At 40.3% G+C, this 20,559-nt stretch overlaps 1 long non-coding RNA gene and 1 pseudogene across 2 annotated transcripts in view; both read right to left on the reverse strand.

The window, feature by feature from the left end:
• The window catches only part of LOC110341097, a 134,184-nt gene that overhangs the window by 15,426 nt on the left and 98,199 nt on the right, over window positions 1-20,559 (reverse strand). The gene's annotated exons all lie outside the window — the stretch shown is intronic.
• On the reverse strand, window positions 1,465-6,138 carry LOC121136762 (annotated as a pseudogene).

The raw sequence follows: 20,559 nt of genomic DNA on the forward strand, positions 1-20,559 counted from the left end.
GGAAATTGGTTGAGACCAGAATTAAATAGCTTTAGCCGGCTCTCCCTGCTCCCAACATTCATCTAATTTATGACAAGTTATTATAAATCTTTTACTCCCATAAATGGGTAGTAGTCTCCCATAGCGAGGAGACCTGCCTCCCCCCACTGATCCCTGTGGAGCTTGGCATCAGGTTCTGACCTTGAAATGTCACAGAAGACTTCACTCTTTGATCAAGGAGAAGAACAGGCTTTTCTTCTCACTCCGTGTTCCCACAGGAACTCATGCTTTCATTATGTAACTTCAGTAGGAAAATACCTGAGCTAGATTACTTGGTTAAAGATGACAGACAAACCAATAGACAGACACCTAAATCCACCAAATTTATCCAAACCTTTGGAATTGAGGGACAAAACATTGGGGTGGATATGTTGCCAAAACAGAGAGACAAATAGGTAGATGTCTATAATTCTAACAAATTGAGGCTGAAGCAGAATGTGTTTACGTTTAAGACCTTTTAGGCGACACAGTGAATTCCAGGCTAGCCTGTACTAAGTAGCAGAATTTGCATGGTGATGGCAGGTGCTAGCAGGACACACTTACCAGATATGTATTTAGTTGGACCTGAGAAGCAAAGAAGCAAATGGACCAGTGATTACACAGACAACATTTGGGAAAACAAAAGCAAAAACAAACAACCAAACAACTACAAAATCAGATAGGCACCATCACCCTTGGAGAGAAATGATCAGTTAAGGGACAAGAGATCAGCTCAAAACTCAGACTCAATAAAATAATAAAAAGTAAACACAATAAATAGACATAGTTGTCTAAAATTACTTAACCAAATACATTTCTAACCACTTTCCTCCCAGAAAGACTATTTCTGGGTTGTAAATCTGGCTTTTGTTTTCAACATGCACACTTCAGTGGGCCATTTACCAGTCCATGCAAACATCAGAGATTCTTATAAGTCTGAAGCAGGCATGATCCTCTCATGTTCTCATGCCTGACCCAAAATGAACTTGTATAAGGTGTGTGAGTACGTGTGTCTGTCTGTCTGTCTGTCTGTCTGTCTGTCTGTCTGTGTCTGTGTGTGTCTGTGTCGATGTTTGTGTCTGTGTGTTTGTGTGGTTTATCTAAGCTGGGTTCACTCTATGTGACTCAACCTGGCCTTGATTTGGAGGTCCCTCTGCTGCAGTGTCATGAGTGCTAAGATTACAAGTGTGTGTCACCATGATCACGTACTTCCATAACATCTTTAGTGTCTATAAAGTGTCTGCCTTAGCCACCTTCATCATCTATGCTATTTTCAAGTGTTCTCACATTCTAATTTTCTTTTTAAATATTATTTATTCCCTGAGTTAAGATCTGTTTACAAGAGGGACACACTGTGGTCTGTGTTATGTCTAGACCACACTGATTTGCCTTATTTTTTTGAAATGAGTAGTATTTTAATCGTTTCTAAAGAAGACAATTTGAGAATTTAGATTTAAAAACACTACATTGAAGGTGTGTTTCACTAGAAGTGAAAAACAGAACAGAAAACACAATTTTTGGATCTTCCTCATCCATCAAAAGCTCTATCTGTATCTTTTCCCAAGCATGAGCTCCCGAGATCCAACTCCTTCTTTGTCTCCCTCTGGCTGGGCAGAACCATCCCTCCACCCCCACCTCTCTCCTCTCAGTCACACTGTGTGGGTGCTAACGGCCCTGCGCTGACCAATGAACACAACTGTCCTTTAAGCCAGCAGCCCACAGGCAGTGGTACCCAGGGCAGCCACAGGACTGGCATTGTTTCCACAGTCGAAAGCTGATGCTCAGCACAAATCAAAGTCAAATGTGGAGAGGGAGTAAGGGCCCAGGCCTGGGGAAAATGACCTTTTTCTACTACTACAGTTCTTCAAGCCTCTCTACTGAGCTCCAATGGGATCTGAAGCACATGGCATCTAAACAAATCAGGGGAACCTTGGTGTCTGGAGATAAGAGTGATAAATGGGAATATGAATCAGTGTGATAATGTATAGGACGATGATGGGAATTTCAGCTCTTCACATGGCTGCTAGCCCTACAGAGGACAGCAGGGCAAGCACCAAGACTCCAGACTTCTGGACCCAGATGATCACCAGGCCTCTTCCTAGGTCTCATATCAGGTGTCAGATTCCACTCCATGTGTAGTACATGGGAGGGAAGACAACCACAAACTTAGCTGCATAGATCAGTGTTGGCCCCAAACACAGGGACTTCAGAAACATCAAATAAGATTCAAAGTCCCCAGGAAGAAGGAGTGCTGACAGGTCAAAATGAGAGATCCCTCCACTTAAGGCCATATCAGTGCCATGGTGGCAAATGAACATCGCCAAGGGAACAGACCAACTGTAGATAGCATTATGAGGAGAAATAGGTTGGTTTAATTTGGCTATGGTTCCCAAAAGAACAGCATTTCTGAGACAAAGCTGAGAATTAAGGTGGGCTTGGAGGCAATTATGACAGACATGTCACAGCAAAAGCACAGCCATCTTGAATCATTTTGCCTTAATTTCAAGCATGTTTCTGCTATCTTTTTGCATTTCTTACAGGGCCAAGTCAATAGCATTGAGCATACCACACAACTCCATTATGGTGTGACTAGTAACATAATTGGAATTTTCCACATCAAGGCTTTGCATAGACACAGATGGAAATCACACTCTTTGAATTGTCCTAGTAACCATGATTCAGACTTCATAGTTCAAAACAAAATATTAAATATTAACCGAGTGTCAGATGTAAAATACAAGTAACTCGGTTCTGGGAGGTTCTCTATGGTGTTCTACAAAGTACTACAGATATAGTAACATAAACCACCACAAATTTATTACCTGGAAATCTGGGAGATCAGAAGTCTAACTAGAAAGTACAGAGGCTGTAATGAAGCTGTCTACGATGATGCATTTCTTCAGTAAACTCTAGAGGAGAGTCTATGCCCCAGGTCTATACCAATACTAGAAGCTGTGTGCACTCCCTGGCCTCCTCCCATCTTAAAGTTCCCGATGGTGAATTCAATCCTCACTCTGCCCTTGCTTCTGACATCATTATAACTTGCTTACTTTCCTCACCATTCTCATTTTAGAACCCCTGTTATTGAATTGGGCCAACTTGGATAGTCTCAGATAATCTATATATTTAAAGATCATATGATTATTAACCAACTTTTCTCAATGCAATGTACCTAACATATTTATAGTTCTGGGTATTAACCTCTAGGCATCTTTGGGGAGCCATTATTCTGACTACCTTATTGATGGAGACTATAATTAATAAATGACTCAATAATATACTTTATTATCTCAAAGAAGTCTACTAAGACAAATATAGAAAAGAGGATGAGAGGCACACTGGACCCTGAGATTATATCATCCCAGTAAAGGGCCAAGTATTGCTCTAAAATTAGAAGACATTGAAATTAGCATCTTAAAAATATTGTACTTTCTCACCAGGCTAATGAGATGAGATAATATTTGATGAAAGTAATTCTGAACAAAGAAGACAGTAAGCAAAAATGCTTATGTGCATAAAACAGCAAGACAAGTTAATGCACATTGAAAGAATTTTAAACGCTATGAAAGACTGTGTATCATACTAAGAAACTTAGAGAACAAAGCAGATGGGGCCACTAGAGAAAAGGAGCTCCAGTTATCCTGGACCTTATCTCAAAAATAGCAATTAATACATAAAGGGTTTCTGAAGCAACAAATGAGTATTTGAGCTTGAGGGATAATTCCTGCAATTGGAGATAATGTGGGACCAGTGATAAGGAGCTCACCATTGTTATGTCAAGAACTGATGAGACTGAACTGATAGAGTTGCAGAAAAGATGGAGGAAAATACCAGCTAAAACATGGCCAGAAGGATTTGAGAACTGAGTGCGTGGTTGGCTTTGGAATGAGGAAAGGAGGCAGGTGACTCACAGGGTTTGGGGTTGGAGATGGGTGTGAGACATACCTACACAATAATAGTGGTTGAGCATACAGTGAGAAGGAAATCTGAGCATGGGAAGAACTTGGAACAATCACCAATACCCATGGCATGGGCAGAAGACTATCCTGCCAACGAAGCATGAAATAAGAAAAAAGTCACAGAACTAAGAGGGGCCTTTGAAGAAGGGTGGTCAAAGGTCTACCATCAGTGCAAGGTCAAACATGAAAAGGATGTATAAAAGCCACTGGGTGTGGTAGTTAAGAGAACACTGTTGACCTAAGCTACTGTCTTTGAATAAATGCAAATGAAACATAAGTGTGGTAAGCTAAAAATTAAATGGCAATATAAGTTCAGACTGTGATTTCTATGTGAGTACCTCAGAAGGAAAGCCTGGGGAATAATTAAAATCTAAAAGTGGTTTACTGCATAGCATTTTATGTAGCAGGTGAAAATAGAAGGATTTCACATCTTCTTTCCCCATAAAATTCGTTGACATATTTTCAAAAACAGTTGAGGGATTCTTTCTCAAAAGTCTCATGAAATGGTATATACAGCTGTGAATGCCTCAATAACAGAAAGGAAAAAATTTCAAGTCTCCTGTGTAACCATAGGCTAATGAATGTTTCTTTATGTATGCAGACATGACTGAAACAAAATGTGCTGGTTGATTGACCAAACTTTGGAACCATAAAATTCTCACATATGAGGGCTGAAATATAGATTTCCACTATGTCCCCTCACAACTGGACACCAAGAAATACGACACACAGGCAGTATTCAATATATTTCTTTATAACCAACAAACAAAAACTGGCAGAACATTTCTTCCCATAGGGATTTAATTTTCATTAGAACGTTTTCTTTATTGCTTACTCCACCCTTTCTAATAAGTAACCTAAAGCGGAAAAGTCCCTAAGAGGTGATTCTTTGGAGAGAGATTTAGTTTGTTGTGCAATTCCTGCTGCCCCACCCCATCAGCACTGGAGAATCACAGGCAATACTTTCTTCACAAATTTGAGGGAAGGGAAAACAAGAACATCGCTTAGAGAAGTTGTCACATTCCTTCTTAGGTATCTAGTTCTCATATATCTTGGATGGAAGCTCAAAGAGATGCCTACTTAGCTAAGAGAGACAGCTGTGTCAACAGGTGCCCCTCCATCAGCAATAAGTGTGAGAACAACTGCATTCTGACTACAGTATGTGGGTTTTGTGTTTAAGAGGTACCATTCCAAATCGACTACAAATCAGATCTTAGAAATGAATTCCTGGAGAAAATTCTTCAGCCGGGAAGATGCCATGAGGGGAAGTCCACAGAAGTAGACTCTGGTCCTGAACAAGGGTGTTAGACATGTGACAAACAGTGATCCAGAAGAAGGGTACTTTCCATCTATGGGACAGCACAAGGGGTTCTACCCGGAGTGCAAATGGGAAACTGTGGGTGTGTAAAAAGAGGCTGTAGCAGTAGATCACAGAAGATACAGTGGATTCAAGGGACGTTTCAAAAGCAGGACAAGCAAGACTAGGTGCCAAACAGCAGAGAGACAGAAGTCAGAATCAGTACAAAGGGTGAGTCTCAGGAAGAAGGTAATAACATCCAGATGAACAGAGTATCCAGGAAAAGAGGGCCTAAGAAGGGGAAATAAAAATGTGAGCCCTTTGTAGATATAGTTACATCATAAATGTAGATTCAGTGGGATCCTCTTAATGACTCGACATGTTGCAGCAAGATCCATTATTAAAGTCTTAACATTTTGATACAAGAAACCATCTTGGTAATGCATACTCATTTTTTCATTTCTTTTATTTAGAAACAATCATCTTACATATCAATCCCCCTGTTCAATCTCCCTCCCATCCTCCCATGGCCCCAACCATACCCCCAATCAAACATCCACCCACTCTACAAAGATGGCGAGGCCTTCATAGGGGATTTTCAAAGTCTGTCACATCATTTCTGAGCTGATATAGTATCCCTCCATAGGAACTGGGCTCCCAAAGTCCATGTGTGCACTAAGGATAAATACTGGTTCCACTGTCAGAGGTCATAGACTGCCCGAGCCTTCTAACTGCCACCCACATTCAGAGGGTTTGGTTCAGTCCAATGCTGGTTCCACAGATTTATGACTGGGATCCCTGTGCTCTCATTAGGTCAGGTCAGCTGGATCTGTAGGTTTCTCCAGCACAGTCTTGAGTCCTTTGCTCATCCATCCTCTCTCTCTACAACTGGATTCTAAGAGTATGGCTCAGTGCTTAGCTGTGTGTCCCTGCTTCTACTTCCATCAGCTACTGGATGTAGGTTCTAGGATGGCAATTAAGTTAGTCATCAATCTCATTATAGAGGAAAGGCATCAAAGGCAGCCTCTCCACTCCTGCCTAGATTCTTAATTGGGGTCATCTTAGTGGATCTCTGAATATTTCCCTAGTACCAGATTTCTCTTTAAACCTATACTGGCTCCCTCTATTAAGGTATCTCTTTTCTTTCTCTCCTCTATTCCTCTCCTGTCTAAGTCTTCCTGATCCCTCTTGTTCTCCTCCCCCCTCCTCTTCTCCCGTTCTCTTTTTCCTACCTCCCTTCCCTTTCCCCCCAGCACCCACGCTCCCACTGTACTCAGGAGTTCTTGTCTCTTTCCCCTTCTTCCGCGGACCAAGTATTTTTCTCTTAGGGTGCTCTTTGTTTCCTACTTTCTCTGGTGGTATGGATTGTAGGCTGATAATTCTTTGCTCTATGTCTAATATCCATATATGAGTAAGTACATACCATGCTTGTCTTTCTGTGACTGGGTTACCTCACTCAGGATGTTTTCTCCCAGTTCCATCCATTTTCCTGTGAATTTCAAGATTTCATTGTTTTTTTTTTCTGCTGAGTAATACTCCATTGTGTATAATGTACCACATTTTCTCTGTCCACTCTTCAGTTGAGGGGCATCTAGGTTGCTTCCAAGTTCTGGCTATTACAAATAATGCTGCTACATCCTTTGAGTATATGCCTAAGACAGGCATTGCTGTATCATGATGTAAACTGAGTCCCATTTTCCTAAGGAATCTCCAGAACGATTTCCAAAGTGGCTGTACAAGTTTGTACTCCCACCAGCAATGGACAAGTGTTCCCCTTTCTCCACATCCTCTACAGCACAGAATATCATTAGTGATTTTGATTTTAGCCATTCTAGGTGGTGTAAGATGGTATCTCAGAGTTGTTTTGATTTACATTTCCCTGATGGCTAAGGATGTTGAACACTTTCTTAAGTGTCTTACAGCCATTTCAGATTCCTCTATTGAGAATTCTCTATTCAATTCTGAACCCGATATTTAGATGAATTGTTTGGTGTTTTGGTGACTACTTTCTTGATTTCTTTATATATTTTGGATATCAGCATTCTGTCAGATATGGGATTGGTGAAGATATTTTCCCATTATGTGGGCTGTCTTTTTGTCTTTCTAACTTTTCCTTTGCCTGAAAAATTATTTGACAAAATCCAACACCATTTCATGATAAAGGCCCTGGAGAGATTAGGGATAACAAAAACATACATAAACATAACAAAAGCAATATACAGCAAGCCAACAGCCAACATCAAACTAAATGGAGAGAAACACAACACAATTCCTCTGAAATAGGAAAAGACAAGGATGTCCACTCTCTCCATATCTCTTCAATATTGTACTTGAATATTGTACAAAAGGAGATCAAGGGGATACAATTAGAAAGGAAGAAGTCAAACTTCCACTATTTGTAGATGACATGATAGTTTGCATAGGTGGCCCAAAAAACTCTACCAGGGAACTCTTACAAATAATGCTGCTATGAACATAGTGGAACAGACATCCTTGTTGTGTGAATTGGCATCTTTTGGATATATGCCTAAGAGTGGAGTTGCTGGGTTTTGTGGTAGGTTTATTCCCATTTTTTTGAGGAATCACCATACTGATTTCCAAAGTGGCTGTACAAGATGGCACTCCAACCAGCAGTGGAGAAGTGTTCCCCTTTCACCACATCCTCTCCAGCATAAATTGTTGTTGGTGTTTTTGATTTTAGCCATTCTGACAGGAGCGGGATGGTATCTCAGAGTTGTTTTGATTTGCATTTCCCAGATGGCTAAGGATGTTGAACACTTTCTCAAGTGCCTCTCAGCCATTTTAGACTCCTCTATTGAAAATTCTCTATTTAGTTCTGTAGCCCATTTTTTAATTTGATCCTTTGGTGTTTTGGAGACTTGCTTCTTGGGTTCTTTGTAAATTTTGGAGATCAGCCTTCTGTCAGATGTGGGGTTAGTGAATATTATTTCTCATTCTGTGGGCTGCCTTTTTGTCTTGCTGACTGTGTCCTTTGCCTTACAGAAGCTTTTTAGTTTCAGGAGGTCCCATTTATTAATTGTTGATCTCACTGTCTGTGTTATTGGTGTTATGTTCAGGAAGCTGTCTCCTGTATATGACATCCTAGAACCTTCATCCACTGACTCATGGAAGCAGAGACAGATACACACAGCTAAACACGGAACTGACTCCCTGGAACTCAGTGACACAGATGGAGGAGTGATGAACACAGGAGTTAAGACTGTGCTGGTGAAACCCACAAAGGCAGCTGACTGGACAAGGGGAGCTCTTGAACCCCAGACTGATGGCTGAGAGGCCAACAGAGGACTGATGCAGACTCCACGAATGCAGTGTCAGTGAGGAGGCCTCAGAAATCTCTGGGGCCTTTGAGCAGTAGATCAGTGTTCACCATGGCATACAAATGAACTTTGGGAGCCCATTCCACATGGAGGGATGCTCTCTCAGCCTGGACACATGGGGAAGGGCCTAGGTCCTGCCCTGGATGAAATGACAGACTCTGGAGATCCTCCCAAGGAGGTCCTCACCCTCCCTGGGGAATGATGTGTGGATTGGGCTGGGGGTGGGGTTGGGGAGCTTGTGGAGAGACAAGGCGGTGGGGAGCTGGGATTGACATGTGAATCATGCATGTTTCTAATTTAAATTAAAAAAAGAAAAAATAAAGATAGCTTACCTTTTCCTTATTGAAATTAGATTTCATTTATGAAACTCTTATGTAGACACATATGTTACAGACACTGTCTCACAATTCTTTCTTTGTTTCTCCACCATTCCTTGCTATAATCCCTCATAAATGGAATTGGAAATGTACCTTATATGCATTTGAACTGCTCTCTGGTGGACTTTTTTTTAACCTCTTCTTTCTATAGTTGATTCTCATAGTTTTTCAGTACATTAATGTTCTCTTTGAATCTAGAGTTTTCTGCCTTTTGAATTCCAGTAGATGTAATTTATATTTCACTTTTTAATTACATGAACTGAAATGGATTGTTTTTATATAAACAGCACTGATGCATTCTTTTTCTATTTCAGTGCATATATTTTCATTCATCTGCATACAGGACACATACTATTTATTTTAAAATGTTATTGAAGTTGTTCTATGAAATTTCTTTCACTGGAGTTTTAAACTATCTGAACACTTGATTTCTTCAAATGTTTTATTGTTTTCCTTTAAAATTTTATTTTCTTGAGGTCTTGAAATATTTTCTTATTACTTTCTTTAAATCTCTTCTCTTGAGCTGCAGAGATGTCTCAGTGGGTAAGATCACAGACTGCTCTTCCAGAGGACTGGGGTTCAATTCCCAGAACCCATATGGTAGCTCACAACTATCTGTAACTCCAGTTACAGGGGACCCAACAACCATGGCAAAACACCAATGCACATAAAATAAATATAAATAAGTTTTTAAAAATTCCCCCTCTCGAGGCTCAATGACTCTATCATTCTTGCCGTTGCATCTCCCCCTCATTTTCAGCTCTCTGGTACATGCTGACATGAATTTATCAGCTCAGTGCTTCTGTCATCTGTTGTTTCATGGTGCATCCAGTGGTCAGTACAGAATATTAAAGTGACAAAGTACAAAGTGATATCCGATGCTTTTCCAGACCTGTATCCTGTTCTTGATCAGCCAAGACCTGGACAACAAGATGATTATGATGATGATACTGATGAGGAAAGTGATAATGATGAGGAGGAGGAGGAGAAGGATGATGATGATGATGATAGTAGTGGTGGTAAGAATGATGATAATGATGGTGACAATTTGTTAGACTTTTTGTTAATGACTTACCAGTAGGTGCTGTATTTGTTTCCCTACTTTCAGTTTTCTCCTGGGATATGGTATGACCTTTTTTGTATTTTGCTTCATAAATACCAAATTCTTGACCACCGTACTCAACCCCAGACCCATGACCTAGCATGTATGTGACAAGTTAGTCTATTTCTGTGTGTTTCGATGTTTGTATTATTCTTCCTTGGATAGTGCTATTATTGTTGTCCATAGAAACTTTCTATGAGCCACAATAATAACCTGCATGGCAAGATATATACAAAGGGATGCAATAAATGACACTGATATTTTGGTGAAACCAACAGCTGTCTAACTGGACTTAAGATATACTCAACAGGAAGGAATTAATACGTAGTGTTGGAAACATAACCAGTTTATGGATTACCACTGCCTCAAGGACCATCCTCCAACAGTACAGAGCATGAGGATTCAACAGGGTCATCAAAACAGAACCTCTTATTTATTTATTAATTATTTATTTAGGTGTGGGATTAAGGGAAAAGACATACATACTCTCTCTCTCTCTTGATGTTTTCCTTTTTTAACATAATTTTTTATTTAAATAAGAAACAAGTTTGCTTCATGTGTCAATCCCAGCTCCCTCTCTCTCCCCGCCTCCCTTGCCCCTCATTTGGGGCCCTCGGTGGGGGATCTCTAGAGTCTGTCATTTCATCCAGGGCAGGGCCTAGGCCCTCCCTCAAATGTCCAGGCTGAGAGAGCATTCCTCATTGTGGCATGAGCACCCAAAGTCCATTTTTAAACCATGATAAATATTGATCTAGTACCCAAGGCCCCAGAGATTGCCCATTCATGTTTTTCCTCTGCATCTTTCCTAGTGTTTTCCTTCTCTTGTTCTTGACATTTTACTTCTAACTTTATTTTTCCCTTACAGTTTATATACCCCAGCTTATATACAATGTGGTTGCATTTTAATTTTCAAGTGAATGATTACAATGAAGACAAGTAAAAACCAGCATGCTTTCCATATCCCTTACGTGATTAAACATTTTACATACTGCAGGTGAAAAACAATTTGTCCCAAGAACCTACATACATTCTTGTCCAAATAACATGTTACAGATTAACAGAGTGTGAGCAAGCAAGGTATTTTTCTCAGCCAGTTCTTTTGCTCCCAGTCTACATCTTATAGTTACAAAGAAAGAACCAACCATTTTATTACTTATCTTGAAAGGTAATCTTATAAGGCATCTTAAAAGAATCACAAATCTAAACTTTCATATATGAAAAAGAACAAATTGGCTGTATTTTAAATCTTCAGGGTGCATATCCACGGGTCAACAGTTTTTTATATCAGGAAGCTGGGGGTAGAAAAGGGCACAAGGAATTAATTTTCATCTTTGGTCATTAACCCATCCTAGCAAGAAATGCATGTTAGCTAATAATAATTGAACTGCTTTGTTTTTGATCCCTAACCTTAATGAATCTGTCACTCAGCTATGTGTCCTTGCAAGCTTTAGATTGTTATCTAAGGTTTTTTTAATTTTTTATTTTAGAAACACTCTTATTTATGTATCCATCCCCCCATTCCCTCGCCATGCCATCCTCCCATGCTTCCCACATACCCCCCAACCCACCCACCACCCATTTCCCAGGGATAGTGAAGCATCGAAGTCCATCACATCATTTGGGGGAGGGCCCAGGCCCTCCTTTCCATATCTGGATTGCAATAGTTTCCCTCCATAGGGAATGGGCTCCCAAAGTCCATGTGACCTAGGAATAAACACTGTCTCCACTGTAAGAGGTTCCATAGACAGTCTTGGCCTCCTAGATGGCACCCACATTTAGAGGACTTCATTTGGTCCAATACTTGTTCCACACTTTGCGACTGGGGTTTGGGTGTTCTCATTAGGTCAGGTCAACTGTTTCTGCAGCTATGACCAGTACCCTCTTGGTTCAGTTGCTCATCTCTCCTCTCTCTCCTCAACTGGATTCCAGGACTATGGCTCAGTGTTTAGCTGTGGGTGCCTATTTCTGCTTCAATTAGCCACTTGGTGTTTGGTAAAGTAGGATTATCTATTGCATATATTTTTGTGCGTGTAGTTATCTTCCTTGGGTTGGAGTTTTCTGTAGGACTGGATTTGTAGATATGTATTGTTTACATCTGGTTTTGTCATGGAATATCTTGTTTTCTCCATCTATAGTAATTGAAAACTTTGCTGAGTACAGTAGTCTAGGCTGGCATCCATCTTCCCTTAGCGTTTACAGAACATCTATCCAGGACCTTCTGACTTTCATAGTTTCCATTGAGAAATCAGGTGTAATTAGGATAGGTCTGCCTTTATATGTTACTTGGCCTTTTTCTTTTCTTGCTCTTAATATTTTCTCTAATTCTGTAGGTTTCGTGTTTTGATTATTATATGGCAAGGGGACTTCTTTTTGTGGACCACTCTATGTGGTGTTCTGTAAGCTTCTTTTACTTTCATAGGCATATCCTTCTTTAGGTTGGGAAAGTTTTCTTCTATCATTTTGTTGAATATGTTTTCTGTACCTTTGAGCTATATTTCTTTTTTTAATTTTTAGTAAAATAAATTATGTCTTAGAAACATGCATGCATGCTTCACATGTCAGTCCCAGATCACTCTCCCACCCTTCCTTCCCTGTCCCTCCACGAGCCCTCCCCAAGTCCCCCTCCCAATCCACACATCCTTCCCCTGGGAGAGTGAGGCCCTCCTTGGGGGGATTTCCAGAGTCTGTCATTTCATCCAGGGCAGGACCTAAGGCCTTCCCCATATGTCCAGGCTGAGAGAGCATCCCTCCATGTGGAATGGGCCCCTAAAGTTCATTCGTATGTCATGGTAAACACTGATCTACCACCCAAGGCCCCAGAGATTTCTGGGGTCTCCTCATTGACACTACATTCATGGAGTCTGGATCAGTCCCCTGTTGGCCTCTCATTGGGCTGTATTTCTTCACCTTCTTCTATACCTATTATTCTTAGGTTTGATCTTTTCAAGGTGTCCCGTATTTCCTGGATATTTTGTGTTAGGATTTGTTGGATTTGAGATTTTCTTTGATTGATGACTGTATATCCTCTAGTGTATCTTCAATGCCTGAGATTCTCTTTTCCATTTCTTGTATTCTGTTGGTTATACTTACATCTGTACTTCCTGATCCTTTACCCAGCTTTTCTATTTCTAGAATCCCCTCATTCTATGTTTTCTTTATTGTTTCTATTTCAGTTTTCAAGCATTGAACTGTTTGAGTTGGTTCCTTCACTTTCTTGGTTGTTTCTTCTTGGCTCTCTTTAGACTCTTTAAGAGATTTGTTTATTTCTTGAATTTTTTGGTTTGTCTTTTCCTCCATTTCATGTATTTTTTTGTTTGTCTTTTGTTCTATTTCTCTAAGGTTTTCAACCTCAAAGCTATTATCAAAACATCTTAACCTAACTTGAAATCAAATTAAGGCTTTGCTTCAGCTATGATGAACTCTGAAACCTGTGAGCACATCTCCCAATATTAAGATTGAAAGAATTTAAGCTAGATAGGCTACTGGGACTCAACTGTGTTTCTTAATCATTAAGCTAAGCTACAGCCTATATGGCTCTTCAATAGAAATTCATGTCTCCTAGCTGTGTGACAGTTCTTTGTATTTAATTTCAATAATCAAAACTCTATTTAAACTAATATTATTGTTGTCAGTTAACAGTACACTTAAACAGAATCATCTTCATAATAATCCACAGGTGAAAATGTCCAGTTGAACAGGATATATACAAGAGATTATCATACTGCATTAAGGGCAGTAGGGATCTCCCCATGCCCATTCACACTATGCCAGATACCAGAGAAAAATGGCAGCAGCAAACATGCAACGACACAGCAGTAGCAAGAAACATTCTAGGGCTGAGGTGCTCGGCACCTTCCTACCCAAGAGTCATCAGGCTTTTGTGTCCTGGTGGGACAATCCCCTGAAGTCCATCACCATCTGCTGCTCCTGTGACATGGCCACTAGCACTGGAGACTGGAGATGTCATGGAACCTGGGAAATAACCTACTGTAGCCACTTGGCTAGACCAGCCTTTACTTCTTTCTGAACCTTAACTTTGTAAACACAGGTTTAAGTGTATCTCTTACCTCTCATAAGAAACATCTCTTGTCAAAGTTTAACTGATCACCAATGGCTTGAGTTGAAGCTTTTAAAAAATCATCATTAGACTAGGATCCTAGGTTAGTTATTTAGGGGTGGCAAAGTAAATAGTAATTTTAAATCAAGGGATGGAAACCTCAAATTCTCAGATTTGTACATGCTGTATTTAATCTCCCGAGGATTTCTAGGTGATTTTGAAGGATACATGAGTAAAGAGATTCAGTATTGTTGGGAGTTTATCCTCATTGGATCAAAGCAAATTTTGGGGGCAGAGGCTAGCTCAGTTCTTACTGCACAAATATAAAGACCTAAGTTTGATTCCCAACACGCACAAAAAATGAGTGTATGGTGTGTATTTGTAGTTCCAACTCTAAGAAGACAGAAATAGGTTATCTCTGGGGATCACTGGCCACCTTCCTACCAGAATCAGACACCCCCACGTCCTAAGTGAGTGATTCTGTCTCAAAATGACAAAGCAGAGGGCTGCTGAGGAAGGATACCCAAGGTTGTCTCTGGCCTCCATATGCACTCTACACACAGTCATACACGTGCACATACATATTCACATGCACAGACATAAATGTCCATACACATGTGCACATGCACACTTGTATAGCTGCACACACAGGCACATACACATGAACTAGTTCTGTTATTATGAATTGCACAAGAATCAAGGCCAAGGTATTGTAAGGAAGGAATTCAGATCTCACAGTCACAAGCTGATCCGGAAATTCTAAACAGTGACAACAACAAAAGGAGAAAAGAGGTTCAGACTGGCTTCCCTTCCCCTTACAGGTTTCCTAGTACATCCTCCTCTGCCATCCTATTCTTTGGCGTCCCATTAGAATTTCTTAGCACTATTTCTAAAACAGAATTATGCCAATGATTACCTTGTTTGTTTTTTAAAGGAAATATCAGCTTAGTGTTGTGGTGCTGATGTTGTCAAGCATTTACTTAAAGGATGCTACAGAGAGACTGAGCCCTGCCATCTTGACCTCCCAGCTCCCTTCCTCCCTCCCTTCCTCCCACTCAAGCTTCAGGAAAACTCTTCTCTCCCTGTCTCTCTCCAAAGGCACCTCAACAGCTGTGAGCCCATGACCTAATTGTTCTAATGGCATTCCCAAGGTCCCCTGCTCAAGGCCAGAGAAATCACAGCCCTTTGGACCTCCAGCCAGTAATTCATGGTACTTAGTCAAACTCCTTTCCCTCCTGCAGCCCCCCTCTGCTCCCCTCCTCCTGTCCTCGTGCTCTCACTCTCTGCTCTCTCCTCACACCAGTCTGAAGCAGCTTGATCACCTGCCAACTGGTATTGATTTTTGCTTCCCAATCTCCAGGCTGGATGGAAGGAAAAGATTAAAAACAGTTTGTCAGTTTGAAGTTGAATAAGAATTCGGCACAAGGGACTCTCAGAAATGTGAGGAAGTGGCGGGGGAGGCTGGGGTGTGGGCAGTCAAGGCCAAGGAAAGTCTTCAGGGACTTTAACCCTTCATCACAACAGGCCCCAGTTTTTTTTTAAAGAAAATTGTGCTATAATCCTACACACTCCCCCTTTCCTGTATCGCACAGACTCAGACCCTCTCATGATTTGCTTTCAGCCAGCAGCATCCACTGAAGTTTAACAGAGACTCTCCCAGGTCTGGGGACACTCCCCTCTTTCACTTATTGAAGCCCACAGTCACATTAAGTTCACAGGCAAAGTTCCAGCTACTTCTTCCAGGATCCCTTAGTCCTTAAAAGGTGATGTCCTTCTCTGTTCTCTGTGATTGTAGGTATCCCTGGCCCTCTGTTAGTATTCATTGTACAGGTCAGATGCTGTCCTTGTTGAGATAGAGTAGGGGAGAGTTAAAAAATGAGCTTCTCCAGCTCATGAAGGATCCTTCTTGGTTGTTTTATCTGCGGCAGAGACAGCAGATTGTTTACAAGCATCTGTAGAAAACCTGAAGGCCTGAGAACAAAAGAGTCAGCTTGTGGGGGAGTCAAACCTAGGGTTTTACTCACAGAGAGCCAAGTTACTGGTCTCCTAGAGTTCAGGGGCCACATTGACATGGTTCTCCTTTGTCTCAATCCTCCTGGTGAGCAGGAAAACTACACAGAAGGCAGGCACACTCATAGCCACTCATCAAGCAGAAAACGGGAGATTTCTGCATGGAAAAATCAGTATTTAAGATGGGCACTCAGGAGCCTGAGGCTGGAGGATCTCTGAGTTTGAGGCCAGCCTGGTCTATGTAGAGAGTTCCAGGTCAGCTAGGGCTACATAGTAAAACCATGTCTCAAAAAATAAAAACAAAAAAATCAGAATTCAGTGGATTTTGTCAACATACAAAAGAAAATATTCCACTCAGAAGATACAACTCCCTCTTCTCTCCCCAGTCATTTCTACAGGGTTGGGTGCATAATGGGTGTGCAGTGTGAAGCACAGGCAGAGTCAGCCTTGCATAGCCCATATCTAAAGGGTGGACTATTCTAATCCACCTCCCCGCTCTGCACAGGACGATTTGCCACTGGGTATTAACTGTATCTCACTTAGTTCGAGTCAGTCAGTTCTGTAGAGCACAGCTTGGCTTTTCTGTAAGTGGGAATTTCATCCGGACAAAGGTAAGCAAGCCCTCGTGGAAACTGCCTGAGCTTTAGGAGCACCAGTCCCTCTTGTGGCGGTACTAAAACTGAATGAACAAGCAAGCATCTCTTGTTCTTCCTTCTGTTCTTGCTGAGGGAGAGGGCTGACAAGCCTAGTTACTCCCTCTTGAGCCTCCCACCTTTGTCCTACCTCACAGTCTGTACCACATCACCTTTCCTTTCTCCAGAATCTTTAATATGTTACCTCTAGTTTATCTTTTGAACATACTCTAACCTTATTCTCAATCTTGACTTTTTTCTGGGAGAGTACATTCTTCAAATTGCTGCTGTGGCTGTGTGATGACTCCCTACTTCTCAGAGCCTGGTCTTTACCCTGCTTCTCTTTGGATCATGTCTGTATTACTTCTATAATGAACTGCGTATTCTTTGGCAAAGAAGATGGGATTAAAACCTCATTTGGAAAAAAAATGTCATTTGGCCCTGGAAGTAACTGCTACATAAAAACGATCAGAAAACATTCCTCCCAGTAGGTAGATAAATGGAAGCCAGGATACTATATCTATTCCAACCTCTAACAGCCATCCATCCTTCTCCTAAATGCATTTGTGTAGGACAGCAGTTTCCTGTTACATTGTAATAAATTACCACAAGTGTGGAACCTTAACAGCACAAATATATTCATTTACAGTTCTGGAACCCAGAAGCTAAAAATCTGTTTACTGGATAAAACTCAACCTGTCTGCCGATGGTGTTGGTTCCCACTGCAGGTGGCAGGGGAGCAGCTCTTATCTTGACTTGTCTAGCTTCTAGAAGTCTCCTTTATTCCTGGGCTTCTGCCAGTGTCACTATTACCTATTGTTTCTGTCATCACGTCTCCAATACCACTTGACCTTTCTGTCTCCAACGAGTATACTGGGAACATTCAGATAATTCAGGGCAATTTTCCCTCCTCCCTGTCCTACCTAAATAACTTCTGGAAAAGCTCTTCTATGTCAAGTCACAAACCTCACATGTTTTAATGACTAGGACATTAACACTGAGCATATTACACAGCCTATTTATTCATTACTCCAGCACTCAGAAGGGAGAGACAGAGGATTGCCACAAATACAAGCTGATTCAGTCTACATAGCAAATTCTAAGTTGGCTATAACTACATGCCAAAACATGTCTCAAAAATGTCTTAAAGGGGTGGACTCGGGGCAGAATGAACTAGTACAAAGAGCTAAAAGGGAATTGTGGAGCAAGAAGGGATAGATTGGGTTGGAGAGGAGAGGAGAAAGCAGAGTAGAAGAGATACTGGGAAGGATAAACAACATCAAAAACTTTTCAAAAAGAGTATTATTGAAACATACTACTCTAGAAGCTTCCTAAAATAAATCTTTGCACATGTGTTAAAATGGAATTATTCTGCAATAGAGCAACAATGTCCCTATTAGATGCCAAAGAATAACAACAAAACACCCAATGCAATGAATGTGTTACTTCTTTATGATTCATTGACCAGTGTCCCAAAGATACTCATATGTTACAAGTCACCGACAATCCTCTTGGTTATTCTCCATAGCATGACAGTAAGATCTATTGCTGAAGATATCATATACTTGAGTCATAGACCATGAAGAAATCAAGCTTTAATTGACTTGGAAGTTTCATCCCTGCTGGTTACCTTTCATATTGCTGGAAGGGACTATGCTCCCTACCAGAGAAGGAAGTAAGCATCAGTATTACCAAGTTGTGAGCTCTGTAAGCTACAATAACTAGTGGCCTTGGAAGACACTGATCACTGGTACAACAGTGGACTAAATGTCAGAGGAGTACCCAAAAACTTTCTGATTGGATTTAAGGCTTTCATCACACAGTTGGAATCATTATTGCGCCAAGAAACTGTGATTAGACAGATTACAGACCTTAGGAAATAACCTACTGCTACCATTCTAAATCAACATATTAGACTAACTCCTAATATAACACTAATGATTTATTATTATATCAATGCTTTTTCATACCAATGCTTGACACATAGTGGGTACTTTATACATTTCTTGGTAGAAAATACACAATACTGGTGTAATCCCCAAAGCACAAGCCAATATTGCAAAGGTCTGGTGGTTCATGCTATGTGCCTTCCTTAGAATCAGAACAGTGAAAATGAACCATTCCTGCAAAACAAGCTTCTATAATTATAGTAGGTCAGTTTTAGAGACAGAATCAGTAAGTAATTTTCCTGCTGTGTTATCTTTATGACCCATTATAAGGCATTAATTTTAAAACATGTATGAGTATAAATATACACACATGGTTTTGGTGTGTGTGTGTGTGTGTTGTTGTTGTTGTTGTGAGTACTTCTTGGCTTCCTGCATACACACACCCTAAACCTGTTTGCATTTTTTCAAAGATGAGAACATTTGAGATTCAAATGTGTTCAATTCCATCTATTCCTTCAAGCCAATTATGCACCATACAGATATATAACAAAACAATAACTCAGCGATTGACCATGGACATAATATGATTCTGACTAGCTTTGCTTCTGAGTATGTTGAAGCAGAGCTTGACTGTGCCAATCACACTTTGGAACTAGTCTTAATCATGGCTTTTGTTGTTCACTAGTGTTGAGCACCAATCTGTGTCTGAGGCAAATGAATGAATGTTCTTCTGGTGCTTTACTCTTTTGGATCTTTCAGCCAACTATCTATCATCTCATAATCCTCCACTGCATACTTCTTGAGGAAATGCCTACAGTACATGGCTCTGCGTCTTCAATAGAGTTCTCACCGAGAAGATAAAAAGAACTATTTAGTCAGAATGTGAAAAATCTGTAAATTCACTTTGTAGTGTACATAGGCAAGGAATCCCAGGAAAGCTTCAGAGGGGCAGGAATGTTGTTCTGGGTGATTTTATATCATGCTGACACAAGCTAGAGTCATTTGGGAAAAAGGACTCTCCACTGAGAAAATACCCCCACATGATTGGTCTATTGGCAAGTTTGTAACACACTGTTTTGATTAATGATCACTGTTGGAATGCCCAGCTCATTGAAGATGGTGCCACCCCTAGGCAGGATATGTAGTAAACCAGGCTGAGAAAGCTATAAAGAGCAAGCCAGAAGCAGCATTCCTCAGTGGCCTTCTGCTTCTATTCCTGTCTCAAGGTTCCTTCCCTGACTGCATTCAGTAATGGGCTGTAAGGTGGGTGAAATAAATCCTTTATTCTCTAAGTTGCCTTTGGTCATGATATTTTATCACAGCAATAGAACTGTGATAACTACAACAAGGGTGATATTTCATTAATGGAAATTATAACATATTATAAAGTTAATTAAAGCATCATATTAGTATAAGTTACAACAGAACAGAATAAAAAAGACATAAAATTAGAAACACTCTTTCTAACATTTAGAAAAGATTAATTATTTAAATAATTGTCTCTGAAAAAAACATCTATTTGGAAACACAAATCAAAACTTTCTCTAAATAATACTAAGCTAAATTATTTACTACAACTATATATACATAAAATTTTGGATAATTATCTAGCTGTTCCAAGTGTAAAGACAAAGAAGAAATCAATATCTAAAATTGTTGAAATTTCATATACAACAATGAATATTAAGTTTCTACACAACTTAAGCAAGAATGGAGGTGGGTAAATATTTTAATTCATATGACATAGAAAAGAGGCAACATCCCTACTGTTAAAAGATGAGAATCTCTATATAAAAAATATTCTTAAATTAAAAAGGGAGCCAAAACAATGCACATAACAATCATACACTCTTAAAGTCTACACACTTTTGAAGGACAAG

The sequence above is a fragment of the Mesocricetus auratus genome, unplaced genomic scaffold (genome assembly GCF_017639785.1).
Source record: "Mesocricetus auratus isolate SY011 unplaced genomic scaffold, BCM_Maur_2.0 Super-Scaffold_100676, whole genome shotgun sequence".
NCBI classification, from domain to species: Eukaryota; Metazoa; Chordata; class Mammalia; order Rodentia; family Cricetidae; genus Mesocricetus; species Mesocricetus auratus.